Raw genomic sequence first — 18,164 nt, forward strand, 5'->3', positions numbered from 1 at the left:
ATTGAGTAAAGAACTCAAACAATGTACCGAGATGAGCAAATTCAAAAAACAATACAAGCAGTTGATGTTTGCTAAATACAAGGCAGAAGAGTCCTGATTGTTCTGTCAGGTTTGTTATTTTATTTTATTTATTTATTTTTTTATTTTCTATTTTATTTTATTTTATTTTATTTTTTATTTATTTAATTAAATTTTATTTTTTATTTATTTATTTCTATTTATTTATTTATTTATTTATTTTTTTATAATTTTCTTTGTTGTGTTTAAAAAAAAAAAAAAAAAGGAAAGGGAAAAAAAAAAAAAGCTTTGTTCTTATTTATTTATTTATTTATTTAGTATTGTCATCATTATTATCATTATTATGAATGTTCTCTCTTTTTTTGGGGGGAGGGTTATCTCACCGTTATCTATTATGTGTTATCCTGACTATCACTGAAAACATGACATGGAATCCAGGAAGTGAACTACATGTACTGTACTAGATGTAGAATGGATGGGGGGTAGGATTAAATAAGCTTTGCTTCTTCCTACTCCTTTTGGACATGTGGAACTGTCAAAAAATGATTCACGAGATGTATTCCATTGTAACCTTCATGTTCAAATAAACTAAACCAAAACCAAAACCAAAACCAAAAGTTAAGCGAACGGCAAAGAAGACGGCTTTTTTTGTGTCGAATACAGAAGATGAGGACTTTGATGGATTTGTGGATGAGGATTGATGAAAAATAACGTGAGTACATTCTAAAATACTTCAATTAAGTACAACCGAACTCAGTTTTGCTCCCGCTGCTTTTTAAAAACATATGCCAGCATGATTTTAGCATGCAGGCAGTATTGTATTGTATTGTAGCATCGCTGGAAGCACGTCCTGTTCCCAGCCTACTTTGCGGTAATGTTTTGGTGCAAATGCTCTTAAAGTTACATGTTTGACCAGGAAATAGCAAGCTCAAAAGAAGACGGCTTTTTTATGTGGAACAACTGACAGTTTGTGTGGATCTTGTGAATGATTGTGACTGAGCTAGGACTCAGTAATTAAAGTCTACACACGACGGCTTCATTGATTGAAAAACGAAACTTTTTCGTGCATGAAGCTTCTACTTAAGTCGGTAATTTGGCCGCTATATGCGGTCAGATATTGACCAAGGGAGACAAAATGGGTGGCCGCTGGCCGCGTTAGACAGGTGACTGCTATACACAGGGTCTATAACATGTAAATTTGCTGCGGGGGATTTTTCAGTGGCCACTATAGGCAGGTGGCCCTTCTATAGAGGTGGCTAAGACAGGTTTGACTGTATTTTACAGCCTACTGCTTTTTAAATAAACTAAGCCCATTTAAGAGGCTATTTTTGCATTTTAAATCCAGCATGATTGTCAGATAACGCTTTGTTTGTGAAAAACCATTAACTGGTCATTTATGTTAATACATAAACATACATTTTTAAATGAACTCCAAAAATAAAATGGAATAAATAAAATTGTTTAATTTTAATATTAATGGGTTTTTTTTCATTTGAATGGTCCAAATTAATTGAAATCAGAAACAAAAAAAAATACTCCTGAATAAAATAATCAAATTTATATATTTTTCATCAGATTTTTTTAGAATAAATAAAATAAATAAGTTTATTTTAATAATATTGTTTTTTAATGTTATAAATTCATTAAAATTTGAAATGTTAAAAATAAATAAATTAGGAAAAATATTGTCAGATAAAATTATGTAATTTTATTTTTTTTATCATTTTTTAAAGAATTAAATGATTTTAAATAATAATATGTGTAAAATATATATATATATATATATATATATATATATATATATACTGCTCAAAAAAGAAACACTTCAAAAATACATCAGATCTAAACTGGGGGGAAAATGATCTTGAATATCTTTCCTGATAATAAGTGGGTGATAATAATAATAAGTGGGTATTAGTAACAAAATGATGCCACATAATTTGATAGAAATGAAAATGATCACCCTATAGAGGGGGGAAATCAAAGACACCCCAAAAATGAAAGTGAAAAAATGATGCAGCACACTGGTCCATTTTGCTCAAATGTCATTGTAGCAACTCAAAATGATTCTCAATAGTTTGTGTGGCCCCCACGTGCTTGTACGCATGCCTGACAACGTCGGGGCATGCTCCTAATGAGACTACGGATGGTGTCCTGGGAGATCTCCTCCTAGATCTGGACCAGGGCATCAATGAGCTCCTGGACAGTCTGAGGAGCAACCTGGCGGCGCCGGATGGACCTAAACATAATGTCCCAGAGGTGTTCTATCGGGTTTAGGTCAGGTGAACATGGGGGCCAGTCAATGGTATCAATTCCAATTCCAAAAAAGATCATTTATATATATCATTTATTATCATTTATTAGTACATTGTGTAGACATTTATTGCATGCAAGCTTCATATGTAACCCTTGATGGCCCCGGGCCCCTCTGACGCCCCCTATGGAGTGAAAACGACGTCCTGTGACTGACAGTTTGAGTCATTCTGCTGAAGTGACGACGACGTGGCTTTGATTGGGCCGTCTGCTGAAGTGATGGCTTCTGGATGCCGCCAGCTGTAGGCATATGTGAGGCCCCGGCAGGGGTGCGGGGGGTGGGTTCTGACAAGATGAGAAATGGTCCGACATCCACCCACACACACACACACACACACACACACACACACAGTCAGTTAGCCTGTGGTGCTAAGGCTAAAGACGAAGGCCTTGAAGGCAAAGAGCAGCAACACATCACCTTTCTTGATGCTCTCGATGTGTGTGTGTGTGTGTGTGTGTGTGTGCTTCCCGCTGTCTCTTGCATGGAGAAGGCAGCTTTGAGCTTCAAGTGGGCCACTCATCTCTGCTCGCTCTGACCTTGACTTAAATGAGCCAGTAGAGACTTGAAGGAGAGCGAGTTAAAGGATGGAAAAGATGGAGGAAGGTAGAATTTAACCGCCGCACAAAGAACATCAAATCACAGCGTCGGTGTCATTAAGCCATTTGTTGGGACGCGATATTACTGTACTGCATTTAAATAATCACTTATTATGATACTGTGAAACACACTGAGATTAAATCATCCAATGTCATAAATCAAAGCAAAAGCAATTTGGTTAAAGAATATTCCATTTTGAGATGTCAACATGTCTTTTTTTTTTTTTTTTACACGTTAGGCTAAATGCCTTTTAATTTAACTAATAAAAACATCGGAGTGGTGGCTAAGTGGCTGCTTTTTCTGTTTTTTTTAAAATTATTTCAATGAAGTTCGGGTGGTAACTGACATAGACGCACACTGAACGCCTCATTATCTAATAATGAGATTCAAAACAAAAATTCTGCCTTTCCAAATATAATAATGCTCTCTTTTGATTGGTATTCATTTAACAATAAGTTTATTATTGTGCCTCTGGTTGCTGCATATTTTCCTAATAATGTCAAAATAATCATGCTACACATACTGTAAGTCAGATGCAACAAAAAAAACAACTCCAGAAGGCATCCTCTTTTATTCACACACCCACACAAAGACACACAATTCCATGCATGTTTGTTGTGTAATTGAGCTGCAAACGGTGCACAAAAAGGAACAAAAGAAGCCACAAGAGACGAAGAAAAGGCTGTATGTGTGCGTTTAGTGTAAAGAATGTCTAGCAGCTCTTTGGTGCACTTGTCCATGTCGATGTTTTGTCTTGCGTGTGTGTGTTTGTTTTGCATTGACTGACCACCTCTATTTGTTTTCTGAGAGAGGACGATTGTTGACATATGGAGGTCCTCTTCGTTTTTGTTAGACAGCGAGCAGCGTTTCCCCACAGTACTGTAATCTATCTATGGTGTTGGGTTATGGAGGGGGGGCATGAGTGCTTTGAGGCCATGTCTGCAGAATACGGATATTCTAAAAAAGCATATTTTTCTAAGCATATTGGCCTCTTGTCCACATGCAAACATACGCTGTTGGCCTTGAAAACGGACATAGTTTGTGTGTGGATGGGTAAAACAGAGCTTTTTGCTTTGTGTCATAAGAAATGTGTGACATTATTCAATGTTTATTATTCAATTATTCAATTCATTATTCATTATTCAAAGCAGAATATAAAGTTATCGACTTATGGGTGCTGGTTTCATTTCGATCAGTGGTAGGCGCCTTTTAACAAAAAACATTGATGTTGTTTCCTGAAGGTGTGACCTGATTTTAAAGATCACGTACATTGTACATCTAATAGCTCACTGTACTGATGAACAGATGCGTTAAAAGGCACGACCAAGTGAACTGTGGTAGCTTTTTGGGGTTTATGGTTGGCCAAAATGCGAAGAAGCGGAGTTACGATGCCATCTACTGTACCGACTTGGAAGCTACACAGACAGTCTCGTTATGTTTATTATGAACATGTACCAATATATCTTTTTTTAAAATCTATTTGTGGCTGTCCAAATTTATTTACGCCGGGATTGTATGCGAAACACAAAGGAGGAACCTATGAAGCAGGTGATTAGCCTCTCAGTGACAGACCCCCTGTCCTAAAATGCTCCATTTCCCCATCTGCCGATTTTCTCCTTCTCCTCCTCCGCTCCCTCGGCAGGCCCGGTCCAATCTGAAGGCTTAGCGAGAGCTCCCGTCTCTCTCTCCGCTTATCTCACAGAAAGCCTCCTCTTTCATTGCAGCAAACGCCTTCATTCCCGGAAGCTGATAAGGGATGTCTTTTATCCACAGCACATCCCCCCCCCCAGCCCCACCTCCTCTTTACTTCCAAACTACCACCATCATCATCATCATCATCATCAATGTGGGTGCTGCCATGTGTTTATACGCCCGCACAGCATATGCAGAATTATAGCGAGAGGTGATGTGAGCCAGGAGAATAGCTGCTGATTCCACAGCGTGTGAAGCCACAACATTTCTGTGATGATATCCAATCACAGCAGATGACTGGAAGCTTGCAGGTGCTGCTAATAGAAGGTGATTAAGTGGAACAAGCTAATTATCGCAATCAAGTAGAGGATGTTTGTGCATTTCCATCTACGGCAAATACGGCTTCGAAAAAAAGGCAGGATCAGCGGTGTGCAAACTATTGCTTTTTAAAAAGTAACAGACGGGCCAGGCCGCTTACAAGCTCGCTACCATGAAGGGCAGTGGAACTCCAGCGATCGTGGACGTAAAGCCAAATCAAAAGCAAAACTAACCATTGCTTGCACATTTACTGTACAGTTTTGCTCCATTTGTGCATATTTTTATTTGGATTCTTCTGTTTTCATATGATATTGTAGCAATGGGAGTACCGTCATCCCTCGCCAATTTGTATTTTGAATTACGCGGTTTCGCTCTAAACCGTCCATCCATTTTCTATGCCACCTATCCTAATTAGGGTTGTGGGCGTACACCCTTGACTGGTCGCCAGCCAATCACAGGGCACATATAGACAACTATTCACACTCATACGTATGGACAATTTAGAGTCGCAAATTAACCTAACATGCATGTTTTTGGAATGTGGGAGGAAACCCGACTACCCAGAGAAAACCCACGCATGCACGGGGAGCGCTCCATACCAGTTTTTAAAAAATATATTACAAATTATCACAGTTTTGTGGTTGAATACAACCTGCCTGTAATTAGTTAAAAAAAATAGATGCATATTCAAGCAAATATGTACATGTATTTTGCTTAAATTAAGCATTTTCCAGCAACGGAACAAAAATACAAATATAAGGCATTCAGAAGATGCATTCAAAGACGTTGTGATGATATGTAGTATTCTACACTGGTCACTAGGTGTCACTAGGTGGTAATGTTACATAGATGAGACAATAGCCACCACAGGGAGTATGGTCCAGAAGAGGGAGTAAAAAAAAAAAATAAGCAACGCGCACAATGCTAACATGTGAGTCTATATAATGTCTTATATATGTCTAATAGAGCTTATTTTTAATCATGTCTACTGTCTTGGGTAATACAAGTATAAAAGGAGACTATAGTGGCGCTATTTCATGTCTAGAGAGTTCTAATAATGTTAAAGAAGCATATTTAGAGGGTTGTATAATATACTGTATATAATATGTAATATTCCATTTATAAATAAGGAATCCTACTCGGCAGAAATTCACCTGTCATAGTCGGGTGTGGAACCGATTAACCGCCGTAAATGAAGGATTACTGCACTGCGATTCAGGGGCTGGGCTATAGGGGGCAGTGAAGTTTGCCTGCCATTGCAAGAGAGAAGAACAAGAGTTGGCGAGCCACGTTGGTCGCATTGAAGTGTGGAGTGCGTCTTGCTTGGCAGTGGTCAATTATTTTCTGTCATGCCCCCCTCGGGGGACAGAAATGTCTTCACGCTGTTAAACACTGTTAATAAAGTGGTTTTGAAATACTATTGAGATCTATTTATCTGTGCTGTACAGACTGAACTCGAAAATGCAACAAAATGGAGAGCTGTGAAGCATACACGCGTATTCAGGAGTCAAATTGCATGTTGAGTAAAATAAATTTGTACATGTTGGCAGGTCTGCACTAACATTGAAAGTACCCCCCCCCCACAGTTCATCACGCCTCCCCCTGGGGAGCCCGCCCCACTATTTGAGAAGGACTACTGTAAGGTATACAATGCTCCTTTGTAGACGCCAATAGAAGGCTAATTTGTGTTTTTGAAAAAATAAATAAATGGTTGCTTCTGTTTTGTAGCTTATTTTCCACTGAGCAGGAAGTCTGTGTTGCCGTTTGCTGCTGCTTAGCGATAATGAAGACGTTAATACTACAACACATGTCGACATAAACGGGATCATTTTCCGGGAAATGAGCCCTTTGGCTCTCAAAAGTGGTCGACCATGTACGTCATCGTCGACTGAAGCAGCCACTTTTTAGTAATAATAATAACACGGTGGACCGGGGCTTCATTGAGTTGTCGACATAAGCAAGACCGACTTAAGTGTGCCATTGAGCGAATCAATAACATCTTAAACATTTTGCCAAAAAATGCATTAAAATAGTATTTATACAATATTAGAGGCGTTTCACTTTAGATATTTACATTGGTGGTGCGAATGAAATAACAGTTACATATACACAGAATTTATTGTTACTGTATGTTTTTGCAAAATACCCTCTTGCCTGAAAAAAACTAATGGTATTGGATATACCGGCTTTTCCTAAAACTACTAGTTAGATAGATACTTTATTCATCTCCAAGAGAAATTCACTACTTTTACAGTGGAGGTTAATATATGCTAAACTATCTGAACAAATCATCTTAACTTTGTGTTATAGGTGACAAAGCAAATTAGTGTCACGTGTAAAATATATCTCATGAATAATGAATTACATTTAGTTTTAGATCACACAAAAAAATGAGCTGTGAGCCAAAAATGGCCCCGGTTTGCACACAGTCTGTCCTAGCGGTTCAAACCCGCTGAGTGTCACACTTTCATGACGTGCACAGCAGGTGACAACAGAGGCGTCTGTGATCCGACACTCAGCTTCCCGTCATATTACGGAGGCCAGAGAAGCTCAATTTGTCGACTTGGATCTACATTTAGCGGCCACGGCCGCCCTCCTCCTCAGGCTTGGAGCTGCCGCCCTCCTCTCCAGGGACGTATGAATTAGATTTGTAAAGCTATCAGAGGGAACAGCGGTGAAATACTCCCCAGCGTTCTCCGCCGGAGGCCAGCAATAGCATTCCCAGCGTGTACACACTCCATGAGAATGATGCATTAGCAGCATCAGCACTACGGTTGATCAATCCATTTGCTTACTAATGATTGTTGATTGCACACTTGCGTCAAATAGTCCCATTCTGAGCTACAGTCAACTTGTACATGTTCTTCATTATTGCTTCCGCATGCACGCAAAATGGCAAAACGGAGCGGTTTCTTTGTAGATTTTTTTTTTCCTTCGACAAAAAGTCTCTAGTGTTATCAAGCATAATCAAATGAGCCTCTCGCTCGAAACAAAATGGAATTTATCTGAGGTAATTGTTCCCGCCATCGTCGTATTGATTAGTGCTGTTGTTGTCTTGAATGTTGTACTTAAGATTTAACATCAAATCCTCCTGAAGTGACGCTCACGTGAGGTTAGCGCGTGTCCGCCAAAGGTCAACAACGCATCATGGTATCTGCATCAATTGACAGGATCGTTCATTTTGACCTCTTTAAAAGCACACCATTGCAACAGTCTCGGTTAATACAGATTTTTACCGTAGCCTTGTCCATTTGATTTATTTGGGTTTTTTTGTTGAAATAAATCAAACCAAAATGAATTGGGAAACTAGACTATAATTTTTTTTTAAATTATTGGTAGGCATCCTCTTCCCAGCATGCACCCATTAAATAAATAAATATAAATCAATCAAAACATTTATTTTTCAAAATTTCTTATCTCAGATTTTTTTTTAAAAGACTATGTATTTTTTAAAATACATTCATTTGAACATACATCTCAGTTAAATTGAATACAGAGTGAGGACAATTTGCCGTTTGCATTCCAGGTCAGATTCCAGTGTTTCCCATTCATTCATTTATTGCTGGCAGACCGCCACAAATACATTTGCTGCTACCTGTTGGCTTTCATAAAGTCACTATGATGGGACTGTCTGTGAATGTAGCTTGTTGTTCCAATTCCGTACTGTAAATTGCATTGTAATTGTGTTTCTTAACACACCTCATAAGCACCCGGCCTGCCAGAGAATAAGAGGACGTAGCAGGAGGGGTCGGTGTTGCCAACTTAGTGAGTATATTTGGCGAGTATTCAGACCCGTGTGGAGAACCCTCTAGATTCTGTTTCAATAAAGTGACTTGCCACAAATGTAGCAAGTTTTTCTGGACACTTTTGGCTGGCTGCTGCACCCTTCCACCCCATCGAAAAGCACTGACAGGTTGATCTGTCTTGCTTGTGACACAAAAAGAAGTGATAGAAGACTTCAGAATCCAAACTTCTTGTTGCCCACAGTGTCCCGTGCGTTATGGCGAATTAGGCAAATTAGATGATGACGTCATCTAGCCCCCGCAACCGCACTGCCGCAAATAGAATGAATGAGGATCTCAAATAACAAAGATTTAATGGAAGCCTCTTTAAAAACATGGTGCGCCCTGCAGGTGTTCATTAATCCCGCCTGGCAGTTTATTCCCTGTCATCTCTCGGGTTTTCTGCGTTGATGCTGGAGGACACTCTAGCAACTTTCAATCAGGATGAATACATCTTTGGGATCTCCCAAGGTTACCCTGGGGAGGGATGCGTCGCTGAGCAAACGGGGAGGAGGAGGAGAGCGTCAAAAGAGACGAAGATGCTCCCTTGTGCAGCCAGAGGTGACAGCTGGCTTTGTGGTCTGTCGCTAGGCGCATGGCTGACTGGGGAAGATGGTGGTGAACTGAATACCGTCAGTGGACCTCAACTTCCAGCAGCTCACTTGGCAACTTCCAGACCCCCCCTCCCCCCTTCTCCTACACACTCATGAGCACTCATCACTGAGGTCACGCACCTGTCGCCCGCTGTAAACAGCAAATGAATAATTCACACGTCGGCCGGTCGACGGCAACAGCTGACGGTGTCTCTGGTGGTGAGCGAAGATTCATCCTGGAGGATTCGCATCTTAATCTGCCGGCTGAAAATGGCTGTAATGAGAAGCGATCCGCAGAGAGTCACAACAACAACCCATGACCTTCCTTGGGCGGGCATTGGCATAAGAAAAGACGAAAGTTGTGCATTTGCATTGGTTTGCAAACGTACGTGGAAAGAAGTGATGCTCTGTGCTAGGAGGCTGCAGGTGAAGAGGCAGGAAGATGCCAGTATAGGCTGCAGGCTTTCCCGAGTGATTGCTTTTGCCTTCTTATCGCCACACAAGCAGGTGTACCTCTCACAGTGATTACACTCTGGCCACATTGCAACACACACACAGCTTCACCTCCACCCACTCTCCTTACCCGGCTCCATCCTCCTTGCCACTCATTTCCCGCCGCGCTCCTCTCATCCCGCCTGCTGTAAAGATCCTGTTATGGCTTCGCCTGCACGGCCTCTGATAAGAGTCCTTATCTGCTCAGCCTCAGAGGCAGAGACGCCACGTAAGACCGGTCCCGGTCACCTTGGTTGGGTTTTTGCAACCCGCATTATCACTAGCGTGTCATGTTTTAGAGCTTTCGGTAGCATCAAAGGCAGGAATGTGTGAATTCCAGAACAGTAGAGTCTGATCAGGCTAGCGTAATGCTGTGATAGCATAGCATGGAGGGCATCTTTCTTGTTTTTGTCTTCTTCACACTCTGAAAGTGATTCAATAGCCACCAGTCAACACACTGCTTTGCATCTAGCTTGAGCTCGAGCCAAAAATAAAAATAAAAAAATAGATGTGGGGCCACAAATGGACCCTGGGGTTGGACTGTCTATACTTTAAGGCAGGTAAGGTAAACCTCTTCCACCGAGGTCCACATAGTGAAAAATGAGAGGATGCCACTTTCATATTTTGTAAAGCAGCACAAATATATATTATTTTTTCTCATAATATTACGACTTGTTTTCTCACATATTTTCTTTAATATTTCTACTATGCTACTAAAGTGGCATTATTTTTTCTTCCTAATATTAAGAGTTTATTCTTGTAAAATTGAGCCTTTTTTCTTGGTAGAATACCACTTTATTCTCTTAAAATTACAGCCGTTTTTTCCATTTCTGCTGATTTTTTTAATTTTACAACCATCTTTGAACTTTCTTCTTGTAATTTTGACTTTATTCTTGTATCATAACTTTTTCCACAACCTAATATTCAATACATACCAACTTGTTTTTTTGTTTCTTATAATCTGACTTCTAAAACCATGTCTTTTTTCATTAATATTTCAATTTTATGCTACTAAAATGATGTTATTTTTCCTCATAATATTATAAAGTAAAATCACAACCTTTTCTTAATATTTGACTTTTTTTTTTTTTTTAATGCTGCTGATTTTTCCATTTTTGCTTAGTATTTGGTTTCCTTGTTAAACTCCATTTTTAGAATGTGCTGCGAGCCAATAAACCAACATCCGCGGACCACAAATGGCCCCCTGGCAGCACTTTGGACACCCCTGCTGTGAGGAATCATCAAAATGCTGACTTGAGATTGTGTATTGATGTTTAATCCTCTGAATGGAACGTTAGAAAATCGCTCAGCTGTATTTCAAATTTGACAAAACAGCAATCATCTGTATGTTTGCGTTGCGCACATGAGGAGTGTACAACTATTCTTTCCAGAGTGTGCGCACGTCTCCTCTCCACGCCATTACCTCACCTTTGTTGAGATGCGTATGTCGCACACAAAACAAAATGGATCCGCCAGGCGTGACGCTGCGAGGCGTTCAGATGTTCTCCTCTAGATTAATCTCTGCTTGGGAGCGACACTTCTAAACCCGGCAAAGAGGCTGATTTGAAGCAATTACAAGGCCGCTGGTGATGGATATGTAAAAAAATATAAAAAGAAAATAAACGCCTGGGTTAATTGTTTTTCAGCTTTGGACCCCATCAAGTCAAACTTTGCACCCAAGAATGGACAATCTGTTTAAATTATTGGCGTATTTTTTTCATTCAGACTAGAAATATGTTTGGTTTTGTCTGGTAAACAAAGAGTCTTATTAAAATGTATTGTTTCCCCATAGAAGCAAAGCTAATTTATGCATTAGCACTGTGCAAGGCTTTCACAGCTGCAGGGCTTTTATTGCCACTTCTTTAATTCTCATGTAAGTGCATTTCCTTTCTCTGTAAAGTCAAACCTCTCTGTTGCTGTGTGCATTTGTTAAAAGGAAGGGGAAAAAACACAGTTTCCCTGGACCGTAACAAGCTTTTTATCGCCATTAGCGCTTGAATTTACCGTTGCTCACGCCTGACTGCTGCATTTAAAGGCGTAAGGAAAACACAAAAAACACCATCTTAGCATGTGTTGTGTACCAATGCATGACACATGATGTGAATGAGAGAATACACATTAAGAATACAAGAGAATACCCACTTGGTATGTGCTTACAAGGAAATGCTAGGCTTGTTGAGAGATGTCAAATGCATGTGAACTGAAAAGAACAAAGATTTTACTCAAATAAGTGCATCACCTGATGCCAGTCTCTGCAGATTTATGTAAATGTTGCCAGTTCAGCAAAGCATAGCAGCAAGCAGCATATCATGCACTGTCTTGACTAAGGAAGTCCAGTGTAGCGCCTCTATTCATCCTCAGATTTTTGCAATGTTTGGGTCAATTTTTTTTGTCTAGGCTCAAGAAGCATAGTAGCAAGCAGCATATCAGGCACTGTCTTGACTAAAGACGTCCAGTGTAGTGCCTCTATTCGTATGGATATTTGTGTAATTTTTTAGTCTAGTGTTTTCTTTTTCTTCCTGGGGGTCAGCAAAGCATAGCAACAAGCAGCATTTCATGCACTGTCTTGACTAAAGAAATCCAATGCAGTGCCTCTACTTGTCCTCAGATTTGTAAAATTTTGGGGTACATTTTTTTTCTTACTAGGTTCAACAAAGCATTGCAGGAAGCAGCATATCGTGCACTGTCTTGACTAAAGAAGTCCAGTGTAGCACCTCAATTTGTTTGCAGATTTGTGCAACTTTTACGTCAAATAGGTTTTTTTTTCTTCCCAGGTTCAACAGTTTTTCTGACTGGGTTCAGCAAAGCATAGCAGCAAGCAGCATATCATGCAGTGTCTTCACAAAAAAAGTATAGTGTAGCGCCTGTGTTTGTCTGCAGATTCGTGCATTTTTTGGTCAAATATCTTTTCTTCTTACTAGGTTCAGGGAAGCATAGCAACAAACAGCATATCCTGCCCTGTCTTTACTAAAAACGTTGAGTGTTGTACATCTTCATCCTCAGATTTGTGCAATGTTTTGGTCAAAAATGTTTTCTTCTTCCTGGCTTCAGCAAAGCATAGGAACAAGCAGCATATCATGCACTGTCTTGAGTGAAGGGCCTGTATTGTCCTCAGATTTGTGTAATTTTGGGTCAAATATCTTCTTACTGGGTTCATAGCAGCAAGCAGCTTATCATGCAGTGTCCTGACTAATGAAGATATTTTCAGAGGAAACATGAAAGCATCTATCTACTATCCATATATGCCAAAGATCAACCACCCGACACCAGTGCAGTGCCGTGATTTCTGATGAGATTTTGCGCTTTTTTTGATCTCGATTTTGAAAATCAGGCCCGTCACGAGCAGGCAAAGCACATTTTGCCAAGCGCAACACGCTGCCTGCCAGGTCCGGCAATTTATGAGATGATGCGTGTACAAATACTTATTTCATAAAGCTGGTTAAGTACGCTATCATCAAGTGCTGCGTTCAGTGCCGTGCGTTAAAGTACTTGAGTGCTTCCTACTCAGCTGCTCAGTGAATGAAGATAATGTTCTTTATTTAGCAACTTCATTTCCATTCGTCACAGCCTCGTTAACCACCTGCATCGTTTGAGTGCCGCTGACCTCTTCAAATTAGACCAGACGGGACTTTCTCCCTCACGTGACACTTCCTGCACGGACGCCAAACCAGCGCGTCTAATCAGTCCGCAAATGAGTCGAGAGAGTTGCCGTGATGATGGCGGCGTGTTCGTGTCAGAGAGCGCCGTCGCTGCCTCATCCCGCAAATGAGTGGTTATGTAGAGGAAATGAGCCTCATCTGAACTCCTGTCAATCTTACCGATACTATTGTGTCGCTCTTTGGATGACGATGGAGTTGAAGCCAAAACTGCTGGTCATAATTTCCTTCCACTTACCTGTCCTGTGCTGCTCCAACTAACCGCGTGACGTCTGGGGGATAGTTTAAAAAACACATATTTGTGCGTGCAGAAAAATTTTTTTAACGGAAACCCCCTCTAGGGCAAACATTTTATGAAAAATGGGGAAATTTTACTTTTTTGGGCTGCACTTTAGACACCCTTGCATTAGAGGCTAGAGCGCCGCCTGTTGGTCTGGCATGCATGTTGGTCTGGCAGTCGTCACATGTTTCCTTGCTGACAGCCATTCCTTTAAAACACATCGATTATTTTTTTTTTCCCGTTTTTAAAAGTTGCTGTCCGTGTGTGGACGTAGCCTGGGGCTGCAAAGCAGAAGTTTTGACACTTTATCAAAAGCAATAGTTGTGTTTCCGTCTCGTATTTTCCCCGTGTAACATCAGGACTTTAGCAGCGTCTGGCAGGGCTTCACAGAGTGGAAGCGGAGCAATTTGTTTCCGGATGGCTTCGGGCTTATTGTCTCAGCTTGACAGATGGGCCTCGCGCTCAGGTTGGCTTCAGTGGCGCCCGGCCCGGGCCGGCTCCGCTCACCGCTCGTCTGACAAAACTCATTATTGACTTCACGCCAGAGAAGAAGCTCCTGTCTTCTCCTCTAGGTCGTGTTAGCGCTGCGCTGACTCCATTCAGAGGACTAAAATAAACACTGTCTTGCATTATGGGTGGAAACACACTGTCACACTTTTACCATCTTTTTATTGAATGGACTGAATTACATTCACTTAACAATAGATTGTTCTGGAATGCTGGCTGACCTTTAGTTTGCGTTTGAGTTTCTTTTATCCATGGTCAAACTTTCACCATCATAAAAAAGGCATTTTAATATTTGTAACTGAAAGACCGAACGTGTACATTTGTTTCTTCTAGTATCATTATTACTATTCCCGCTTCACCATATTGTACTTAGCAGTTTTTGCCACTATACCACCGATACACATGTTAAGTTTGCAGTTCTATGGTTATCATCACACTTTTGCTCATATAGTTTGTTCCAAAGTGAAACTGTCGCCATGAAAAAAAAACATTTTAACATTCTTAACTGTATATCTAAAAACAAATTGTTTACATTTCTGTCTTGTGTTGTGATATTTTTTGCCTACTTAGCCATATTGTGCTGAGCAGCCTGGACAGGCCCCCACACGGCCGCCGCATCACTGCAAAAGTCCTATGGCTATCATGGCACTTTTTTTCCTCTTAGTCGCTGGTAGCCTTTTCTGCGGTGTTTTGCTATTATTTGTTGTAGCGCTACCTCAGGATGCAAAGACATGTCAGCTGGTGTAGTCAAAAAGATCTTTACTGTCCAAAACTGAGCTCACTAAGTGCAGCACGGCTCACCAAGGCTGACACAACAAAATCTAAAAAAAATACACAAGTCCAAAGCAATGTAGAAGCACAGAATGGCATAAACTCACCATTGAAATCACTTCCAATAATCCCACGCAGACGTAATGGTCCAGCATTGTCCCACTGACGATGCTGTGCTTAAGAAACCTGCTGATTACAAACTAGGAACAGCTGAGACCGGTAGCTGCCTCTGAACAAGGTCAGGAGAACTCAAAACCGTGCAAAACAGGAAATGAATATAACATAACATAAGCACAACAAAAAGAAATATCAATGAACAAAGGAAAACCAAACCCATAAGTCTAACCTATCATGTGGAACATAACAGAAGCCAAACAAAAGTCAAAGAAAAAGCAAATTAACTAGCAAAATCAGTGGCACATTTTCACCGAACGCCAAATTCCTGCCGGGTTGTTGTGCTCTATATTGACTTTTGGAACATAAAGGTGCCCAGTGACATATTTTCCGAGAAACACAGAGACAAATGCGGCAAACTCGGCCACGCTGCTCTGAAAATGTTCATTTTTGTAGTTTCAGGGGATTTTTGGATTGAGCTTTTTTCTAATTAGCTCAAAATGCGTCCATTTTGGACTAATTACTTTTTGTTCCAAATCCTTCCAAGTCCTCATCACCTAATTAGCGATTGCTCGAGATAACGATAATAGTTCATGAACTCTGTAAAGTCTTTGCAGACGTTTTCACAGCATGTATAGTTGTTCACGTAAACATGCCATTGAAACGCTGTGCAAAAGAAAAGAACATTTGTGTGCATGCATGCGACAAACTCAGCTCATCAAAGCGTCTTGCTGGCATGCTAATTGAGGTTCCTCTGTCGTTATCAGTCTAGTCACATGGCATCTGAGGTCCGCAGGTTATTATCATAGAGGACGGTGAAAAGCGTCTGTCTTTAATTAAAAGTGATTGTGGGCTAATGTCCCCCTGTCCTTAACTGCTCCCAGGGTGACCCTAACATCGCCTCCTGATCACATGGACGATAATTTGCTGCTGGGAGTCACTTTGTGGTCTGTCTTGGTCGTCTAGCTGCCATTCAAATGAAAACAATTCTGGATATTATTTGTATGATATGCTCATGATATGCTCATTCACCTCATTTGGGAAATTCCAAATAACAATTTTCTACATTTCCCAGAAATCCCACTTTCCGTAACATTCCCACTTTTCCGTAGTTTTGTGTTTGATAACTGAAATTCCAGAGGACGTTCTACCTTTATGATAATTGATTAATTGTGTCTGTGCCTCACTGGAATCCAATATTTTGTCCAAGTAATAAATAAATAAATAATAAATATAAAATCAGTGTTGACTCACATCCCAGATGCACACACACACACACACACACACACACACACACACATTGTAGCAGATGCGATGTGGTGCTGGCTTGTTGTGTAACCAAACACAGTGAGTCATGGGCTGCATTCGCTTGTCGTGATGTTCAAAGTGGGGGCGTTTGAACAGTAAAGACCCAGGCCTGCAGGACCTGGTCTGGACAGGAAGTAAAAACACACACAGAGAGATGGCATCAAGGCTGGAAATCAGCCATCACACACAAACCAAGCGCAAACTCTCCTTTCAGCGACTATTTGCTCTGCTCTCTATTTGTACACACACACTCAGTGACAGGCACTGATTTAATAAGCTGCCTGGGGAGTCACTGTGAGGTGCGCAAGCATTATCGGCTGATAACTGTCTTCCCTTCTAGTCTAGCTTCTCTGCAAATAAGAGCTGCCAGTTTGCTGCTTCTGAGCTCTCCTGAAACTCCCTCACAAATATGATTCTTTAATGTACAAAATGTTCGCAAAGTGCTCCCCGCATCCTTCAATTTGTCTGCATGGGGTCCTCGCTGGAAAACGTTTGGGCACCTTTGGTATAATATGTAGATAAATACCTTATTAAAGCATACAACTCTACAAAATGTTGTCGTTAAAATTAATAATTGGGAAGTAATTGATGAATGAATTGGCGATATGTGTCATAACTGACTATACTGAACTTGGCAAGGATTTTTGTTCTTTTGTAGGTCTCGCTGTGGGTGTCAGACACAGCACACACACATTAGGCTAGCACTGTCGGGAGCGTATGCTCTCTTATTGCCGCCCCCGGACTTCCATCATGGCTGCCAACCTGCAGCAGCACTCCGGAAGATGCTGCGGGGAAAAAAAAACATGAATGCAGTGGGCGGGCTGTTTGTCTATGTTGAAATTATTTGCGTTAAGGCTTTCGAGCAACTGCTTTGTGCGGAACTCCCAGTGCTTCACACCAAAACTCTTTCCAGGAAAGACACGTCGTGACATCATCATCCATCAAAACACACAGCGTTCATGACAACAGCAAGCTGCAGCAGAATCGTTCATGCAATCGCCCATGAACACATTCACTTTAATTCAGTTGTTAAAAAAAACATTATTTGTTCCCCCCCGGGGAGCAGCAATACAAGGTAGGCAGGGCAGCTGCTCGTAAAAAACGCCTGCAATAAAAGTAAAAGACTGAACTTTTAATGGAGGGTAAGTATAGAAATAAATAAAATAAAAATATTGTACACATTTCTTGTGATATTTTCATATTTTCATGCTATTTTTAAACATTATTTAATATTTATGCAATATTTAACTTATTTTACAATTTATTTCCTCTTCACAGTTTGACTATTAGCCCCTTTTACACGGTAAAGCCGGCATATTTCCCGCTTTTAATACATGTTGCTGTTCTGTATGAAAGGCACAGAGACGTAAGAGCAGTCGACTCAGCAATATTGCAATAGTATCAGAGCAGTAAGAGAGCCAGGATGGTGTGGCCTGCGTGAAAGGGAAGAGCAGAAAACTGGGGCTGGAGTGTGACGCTTAACACTCTCTTTTCCTGCCCTGTTGTGTTGAAAGCAATTGTTGCTGGATGAAAAGTATTTGACAACAAACAGTGGCTTATTGCTGTTTGAAAGCGCACGCAGTTTGCGGCAGCATCCCACCTTTGCTGGGTTCTGTGTAAAAGGCGCCAGTGGATAAATGCCTACCGTTAGGCCTCTTTTTGTGTGAAAGGGGCTTCTTGTATGCTGCTGCCACCATTGTATGGTTGCTTTTTGCCTGTGCT

The 18,164-nt window shown here is 40.8% G+C and overlaps 1 protein-coding gene across 6 annotated transcripts in view; it reads left to right on the forward strand.

The window, feature by feature from the left end:
- The window catches only part of znf385c (zinc finger protein 385C), a 116,082-nt gene that overhangs the window by 73,027 nt on the left and 24,891 nt on the right, over positions 1 to 18,164 (forward strand). The window lies entirely within an intron of this gene.

Source organism: Dunckerocampus dactyliophorus, chromosome 18 (assembly GCF_027744805.1).
Source record: "Dunckerocampus dactyliophorus isolate RoL2022-P2 chromosome 18, RoL_Ddac_1.1, whole genome shotgun sequence".
NCBI classification, from domain to species: Eukaryota; Metazoa; Chordata; class Actinopteri; order Syngnathiformes; family Syngnathidae; genus Dunckerocampus; species Dunckerocampus dactyliophorus.